Raw genomic sequence first — 7,399 nt, forward strand, 5'->3', positions numbered from 1 at the left:
TGCTCTTCCGGAGGAGCTGAGTTTGGTTCCCAGCACCCTCATCAGGCAACTTTCAGGGTTCCAGTGCCTCTGGTCTCCCTGAATGCTCATGAGCACAACCCCGTCCCCCCACAAAATTATATATATATATATATATATATATATATATATATATATATGTGTATATATATACATATATATAAAGCTTTTTAAAAGTGTCAGATCTTGAAGTTACAGACAGTTGTGAGCTGCCTTATGGGTTGTTGGGGATTGAACCTAGGTCCCCTGGAAGAGCAGTCAGTGCTCTTAATTGTTGAGTCATCTCTACAGCCCCATAAACTAAATTTTTATTTTGCTTTGTTTTTCGAGACGGGGTTTCTCTGTGTAACATCCCTAGCTGTCCCGGAACTAGTGCTGTAGACCAGGCTGTCCTTGAACTCAGAGATTCGCCTACCTCTGTCTGCATGTGCCACCACTGCTGGGCTAAAGAGAAGAGGTAACCAACACAGCCCCCCCCCCACCCCCAAAGGGCAATGCACCTGCAACTCTGCCGGGTGCCATAGAGCCGCAGACTTTTTTTTAAGTATTTTTTTTTTTTTGTGTCAAATTCAGTATGTCAAGAACTTTCTTTTAGAAAAAAATCTCTCCCAATGTTAGCGTCCATATAGAAACACACACAAGCACTTCCAAAGAGGACTAGAGGCCCAAACAGAGTGGTTCTCACATAGTTCGTACTGCGTTATAACTCAGGGGAAGAAGGCATGCTCATTGTACGCATGACCCTGGGTTCGAGTTTCACTCATCAGTCAGCGGAGGTGGAGAAAGGGCAGAATGTCAAAACCACACACAGCCAACCTTAACTAACTACAAACAGGTAATTAAGAGGTCAGACCCGGGGGGGGGGGGTAAAAAAACCCTGAAATTTAGTATTCTAGACAAGTACATATTCACAGAAATTTATAAGGGTGCCCAAGAAATCTAATATAATTCGTTTGAAGACACGAAACGTGAAACCAGGAGAAAAGAGGCTTGACCCAAATGAATTTGGAAGCTATTGCTTCAGTGCCTACGCCAGCATGCTGGGTGAGCTCACAGAGGCTCCTGAGACAGGTTCCTAGGCACGCCATTTGTGTGACTGGAGGATTCCTGGGATTCATGCCTGCATTCCAGGGTCGCGCTTGCTGGGAAGCCAAAGCACGGCTCATTTCCTAGCCAGGTCAAGGTTCTTGTTGCTTCACTTGGTCTAGGATGCTGGGAGCTTCCTGCCTTCCTGGGTGTGTGCTTCTGTGCGCTGATGGACGTGTGACGTGCTCCTGCACGCTGATGGACGTGTGACGTGCTCCTGCTCACTGATGGATGAGTGACGGGTTCCTGCACGCTGATGGACGTGTGACGTGCTCCTGCTCACTGATGGATGAGTGACGGGTTCCTGCACGCTGATGGATGTGTGACGTGCTCCTGCTCACTGATGGATGAGTGACGGGTTCCTGCACGCTGATGGATGTGAGAGGAGATGGCTTCAACGTCTGATACCTCACGGTCACAGGGTGAATTAACAGGACCCTGACAAATAAAAGAGTTTGTTAGTAGAATTGGGTTTGGGTTTTGCTTTTGGTTTTTAATCTACGTTTCTCCTTTTCTCGCAAAAAAAAAAAAAAAAAAAAAAAAAAAAAAAAAACCCGAACAAAACCTTGGGTAAAAAGAAGAAAGCCTTTGGAGAAGGTCTCATTCATAACCGCCCTGCATTCCTGTCCTGTCTCCCGCCTCTGGGCCTGTTGGTTTGAAAGTCTGGAGTCCATCAATTCCTCCCCTTGGGGCCTTTGAAATAACTATAATTAGCCTTTCTGTGGGCATGGGGATACAGCAGTATCACACACAGAAGTCAAAGAGCCATAACCTGTCGGGAGGTCTGTCTCTGCGCCAAAGACCGCATGTCCCTCAAGCAAAGACTGTTTCCTGCTAGCCTCCTCCATAAAGTTGGCTGTTCATTGGTCACCACAGCTACCCACCGAGAAGAAGCTTCCGGTTCTGACAGACCTTCCGCGAACAAGAGTCTGCGATTCCTCAGCGAGTGCTGCCTGAAGGAACACACCAGTCGGTGTCAGGGAGGGGATAAGGACCCGAGGCTGGATAAAAGGTAGCCGAAAAACGGAGTGGGGCGAACGGAGGAGCTCAAGGGCTCCTAGTGAGGGAGATGTTTAAGTCGGCCTGTCTCTCACAACTCTCTGATGCCATCTTAGGCTCAGTGAAATACCTAGCCTGCCCAGACACTCACCGGCAATACAGTGCTCTGCTCCACAACAACACACGAGTACCTGGATATCCATCATGATGGTGATCTTTCTACCACGGAAAATCAGTAAACGAGTCGTGGTGGTGAATGCGGAGGCAGCACTCGGGAGACAGAGGATCTCTGTGAGTTCGAGGCCAGCCTGGTCTACAGAGCAATTCCAGGAGAACCAAGGCTACATGGAGAAACCCTGTCTCGAACAAACAAAATAAGAAAATCAGTAAAAATCTACAGATCAGAGCCCTTACCTCTCTGTGGAAAATCCCAGCACATGGTAACATCTGCATACATACGGCACAAGACCATGTTACACTGAGAAGGGCGCTGAGTGTCCCGTCCCACCCCCTCCAGCTGCTGAGTGTGCACAAATCCCTTCCAGGAATTGCCTTAAGCTCCAAGAGACAGTCTCAGCCAGGTCTGCGCCCTTACCTGGGGCAACATCCTTACCAACTGGTCAGCTCTGGGGTGGGATGGCAGGACGAATTCCATGTAAGACAACTTTAACCTTACACAACACACACATAGCCGCGCACACACTCATTCACACTCCTGCCCTGCCCAGTAGAGGGAATTTTGGCTGATTTTTGTATTTTGCAAGCAGCATTCCCTCTGGCTCCCACGGTTGGAAGGGAGAGAGGGGAGATGTTCTGACACAATCTCCTCTTTCTTTGTGATTATGTTCCCTTGGTGTAAAAGGTTGCATGACCTTCTTTTCACACCTGCTGTTCAATGATGTCCTGAATGAGTTTGAGGACATGGCTTTCAGCTCTGGGTATCCCAGGAGCTCTTCTGCGTGATGATTCTAGCATTCAGGGAGCTGGTGCAGAAGGTTGGAGGTCAGCCTGGGCTACAGGGTGAATTCAATGCCAGCTTGGACTACAGGCTGAGCACTAAACACGTAAATATCAGGCCCAAGTCAGGGAGATTATCTTCCCTACTCGGTTTAGTTTTTCCCTCTTAACCCGCTCATTTTTCTTTTTCTTCTGTGACTCCATATTGACGTCTTAGGTCCCCTAGAGCCAGTTCACCCTGGCTTTGGTCTCTTGAGTTCTATCTCTTTGAATGTGGTTCCTACAATTTGGATGCTTTTGCATTTGGTTTTCCAACCACTTCTTTTAACTCATCCAGTGCATTATTTGAGTTCATTTCTCACTTGAGTTCTAGGACGCTTTTTATTTATTTGTTTTTCTAAAACAAGCTTTCCCTGTTAGCTCTGACTGTCCTGAAACTAGCTCTGCAAATCAGGCTGGCCTCGAACTCACAGAGATCCTCCTGCCTTTGCCTCCAGAGCGCTGGGATTAAAGGTGTGTGCTACCATTGCCTGGTATGTTGTTTTTTTTTTTGCTAGTTTCTCTTCTTCCTTGCTGGCCTGATGAGTCCCATAGATGCATCACTGCCCTCTGCAGCTCAGCCCCTGAGGTTCCGTAGCCATGAAAACCCTGCCAGAATAGAAAGGTATCTTAGTCACTTTTCTATTCTTGTGATAAAAGACCATAACCAAGGCAACTTTTTTTTAAAAAAAAATGTTTTTGGATTTATTTTCATTATTTTATGAGTGTTTGCCTGCTTGTTCATCTGTGCGCCACATGTGTGCATGACACCCAGGGAGAGGGCCAGCCTCCATGTGACCGCTGGCAGTCGCACCCGTGTCTTTCACAATAACAAGGGCCTCTAAGCACGGAGCAAACACTCCAGCCCATGAGCAAGACAACTTAGAAGAGAGAGCATTTGACTGGGCTTATGGTTTCAGAGGGTTAGAGCCCACGATGGCTGAGCCAAGGCAGGGCAGCGAGAACGGCTGAAAGCTCAGGCCTTGATCCACAAACAGGGGGCAGAGAGCCCGCTGGGGATGGTGAGAGTCTTTTAAAACTCACGGTTCATCCATGATGACACACCTCCTCCAACAGGGCCTCGCCTTGACCCTTCCAAGGCAGGTCTACCAGTTGGGGGCCAAGTATTCAAACAGATGAGCCCATGGGGGCCATTCTCTTTTAAAACACCACAGCATACAGGACAGCAGCACACAGGGCCCTCCAGTCCCTGTCGAGACATCAGGATGAGGGGCTCCCCTGACTCTCCACGTTCAGCTTCTCCGCTGAGTTAGGGAAGACGGTCCAGCACAGATGATGACTGTTCTTTTCTCTAGGGTCATGAATGAGAAGGGGCCACACACAGGTCTCACCACAGTGAGCATCAGCCCTAAGCTTGCCAGGCACTGGTACCCAGGGAAGAAAGCTTTACTCCACAGCTCCATCAAAGCCCGGATAGCCTTCTGTAACAGTATAAATATTAAATGCTCCGCTCCCCTGGGCTCATGTGTAGAATGCTTGGTCCCCAGCTGGTGGCACTCTTTTGGGGAGCTGGGAGAAGCGAATCTGCCTTTGACTGTCATGCCTATCGGTCCCATTCTCTCACTCTGCTTCCTGTCTGCCATGAAGTGAGCAGGCTCTGTCACACACTGCCAAGATGTACTGCCTCATCACAGGCCCAGACCCGACAGACCCAGGAACTACGGACCGAAACCTCTGTATCCCTGAACTAAAATTCATCTCCTGCACTTCAGTTTTTCTGTCAGGTGTCTTGTCATAGCCACAAAAGCTCCAACACACTCTCGCTTCTCCACGACCTGCCGCCATCTTTCCATCAGGAGGACTAACTATCAGGCTCAAGCCGAGGATGAAGGCAGCAAATCTTCTAAGCTAACAAAACCTAGACAGCCCACAATATGTCTTTTACTATAAAGAGCACGCTTGATCTGCTCACCCTGGCTGGCTCCTCATTCACAACTGACATGATTTAACTTCCATTCTCCTCTGGTTTCTTGGGAGAAAAATCTTTAGAGAAATATCCTGGGCTCATTGGATTTACTTTAAAATTGTGTTTATGGGCCAGTAAGATGGCTCAGTGAGTGAAGGGGTGTGCCTCCAAGCCTGACAACCTTAGCTCATACTTCAGGGCCCACATGGTAGAAGGAAAGGACCAACTCCTACAATCGTTCTCTGACCTCTACATGTATATTGTGCTACGGTTGTGCATGTAAGATGCATGTACACACACACACACACATAAATGGATGTACATATGTAATTAAAAATCAAAATTGTGTTTATAAGGAAAATAAGTGGTTTAAAAGGCAGTATGTACAGATATGTTCTGTGTGTATGTCTCCCACATCTATAGGTATATTTTAAAAAAATGTTTGCAAGGATCAACCCCACACTACTATCACTGGGTGCTAAGTTATAAAAACTTACCTTTCTTTTTCTTGTCTACATCATCTAATACTTACTAATGAAAGACGAAAGAGTTATTCTGTCCCATTGTTCACTCAGGGAAGCACATCAGGCGTAGACACGTGACTCTCCTAGGAGTTGTCAGAGAGCAGAATGAAGGAGACGGTAAGCAGAGCTTGGTGTTTCCATCTCAGAGTATGTAAAATGAGGCCTCATCTTCTCAGTGGCCTCGCAGGCTTTTGGTAACCTCTGGTGGCCAACGAGGACTAGAGACAGATGCTTCTTACCCAGAGTCACCCAGGGTGGACCCTACCCAGGATGGACCTGGGCTTAGAACAAAATTTGAAGGCAATGATCATCAGCCCAGGTCCCTAGGTCTCCTCCCACCATCCCATGAGAGCACAAGTTCCCTGTGCCCTCTCAGAACAGAACCACTTCCTGTTCATATGGACTCCAGCACCAGGTCTGTTGCCTAGCACTTAGGAGCTGGTCAACACACGCTTGTTGGCTAAATCCATTCTCTGTTCACTGGACAATACTGTGTGTGGTATAGATAGCCCTGCTGTGCTGTGGCTGACCTTGGACTTACAATTTGATCCAGACTGGAGACTGAAGTTCAAGTTGTACGAGATTTCTGCTCAACAGAAGGGCTCACATCTGACGCTCTTTAACGTCTTGGGCCCTGCTGGTTCACACAGCAGTATTTTCTAAGGAGCTATGCTCCCTGGCAAAGGGTTTGGCCCAGAAGGAGTTGTCAGTCTCCTGAAAGAAAGGTCTGTGCTGGCTATAAAAAGAGTTCAGGATGTTGCAAGCATCTTTCTGATTCCAACTGTAAGGCAACCTCAGTTGGGCAACATTAGGCAAATTTTTCTGTTTCTTTCCAAGTGTTCCTCTGCCCTGAGGTCATCTCCAGGCCTGTTAAAGCTCCCTTCAAGGTTGCCAAGTATGAATCAAGGGAAAGATTGGGTGTGTCCTTGCAGCGCTCCTCAAGAAAGTCTATAGGTGCTGAGGGATTGGTGCAAGACAGTCTTGGGACCTGTGTCGCTGATCTGTCCCACGGGCATCTGGAAGACCCAGCCACAGGAGAACATGCTTGCAGGATGGGTGATATTTAAAGGGCAAGCAAGCAATTCTGCAGAGGTACTGCTCTCTCGAGAGGAATGTGGCATTAGAGACACCGTGTAGGGCTGGGTGTGCAGGCTCTCTGTATCTGCTGGCTGGATCGTGAGCATGTCTGGGGAGACCATTTAGGGCAGCAGGTCAGCTGTCAGGGAAGCTGAGAGCCGTAGTTCCTTAACAATGGGCACAGAAGGATTGCAGTTGAGCTAGTTCCAGGACAGGCTCCAAAACCACAGAGAAACCCTGTCTCGAAAAACCAAAAAAAAAAAAAAAAAAAAAAAAAAAAAAAAAGAACCAGAGTGACCACAGTAGCACATACCAGCCAGAGAGCAGCTCCAGTCTGAAACCACTTCTGAGCCAAGTTGCCCCTCTGGCAGAAGCTGTAACCCCATTGCTGCAAGCCATGTTTTATGGAGTTCTTTTATTAGTCTCCCATGTAACCCATAGCCACATCATAAAATTAAATACCCCATTCTGTACATCAAGTCCACTGACTTCTTGAGCCCCGATTAACACTGGGCTTTTCCTTCTGGGATTGTATTACAGTAACGGTATAACTGGCAGCTAAGAGCCCTTCGCTGGGAGCAGTCAAATCCTTCAGGCTCACAGGCTTATTCTCAAATCACAGTGTGTCACGGGTGTGGCCCTCTTTCTCTGAAGTCTTTTTGGCAGCTTCCCATTAATCTCTGTATCTTTCATTCCCCAACCCCCCCACTTCTCCCTCCATTAGACCTCTCAAGTTGCCTGAGAGTCCCCTCATACTTGCCTAGAGTCACAA

At 47.8% G+C, this 7,399-nt stretch overlaps 1 long non-coding RNA gene across 1 annotated transcript; it reads right to left on the minus strand.

Moving 5' to 3' along the window:
- Positions 1-1,420: 1,420 nt before the first annotated feature.
- Positions 1,421-2,453, minus strand: LOC121445171. The gene is made up of 3 exons (XR_005973894.1): positions 2,295-2,453; positions 1,989-2,057; positions 1,421-1,542 (listed from the first exon to the last, which is right to left on the minus strand). It is a non-coding gene; the product is annotated as an uncharacterized LOC121445171 (long non-coding RNA).
- Between the last annotated feature and the right edge of the window lie 4,946 nt (positions 2,454-7,399).

Source organism: Microtus oregoni, unplaced genomic scaffold (assembly GCF_018167655.1).
Source record: "Microtus oregoni isolate MIOR12 unplaced genomic scaffold, Mior012 000162F_ref0000463, whole genome shotgun sequence".
Classification (NCBI taxonomy): Eukaryota; Metazoa; Chordata; class Mammalia; order Rodentia; family Cricetidae; genus Microtus; species Microtus oregoni.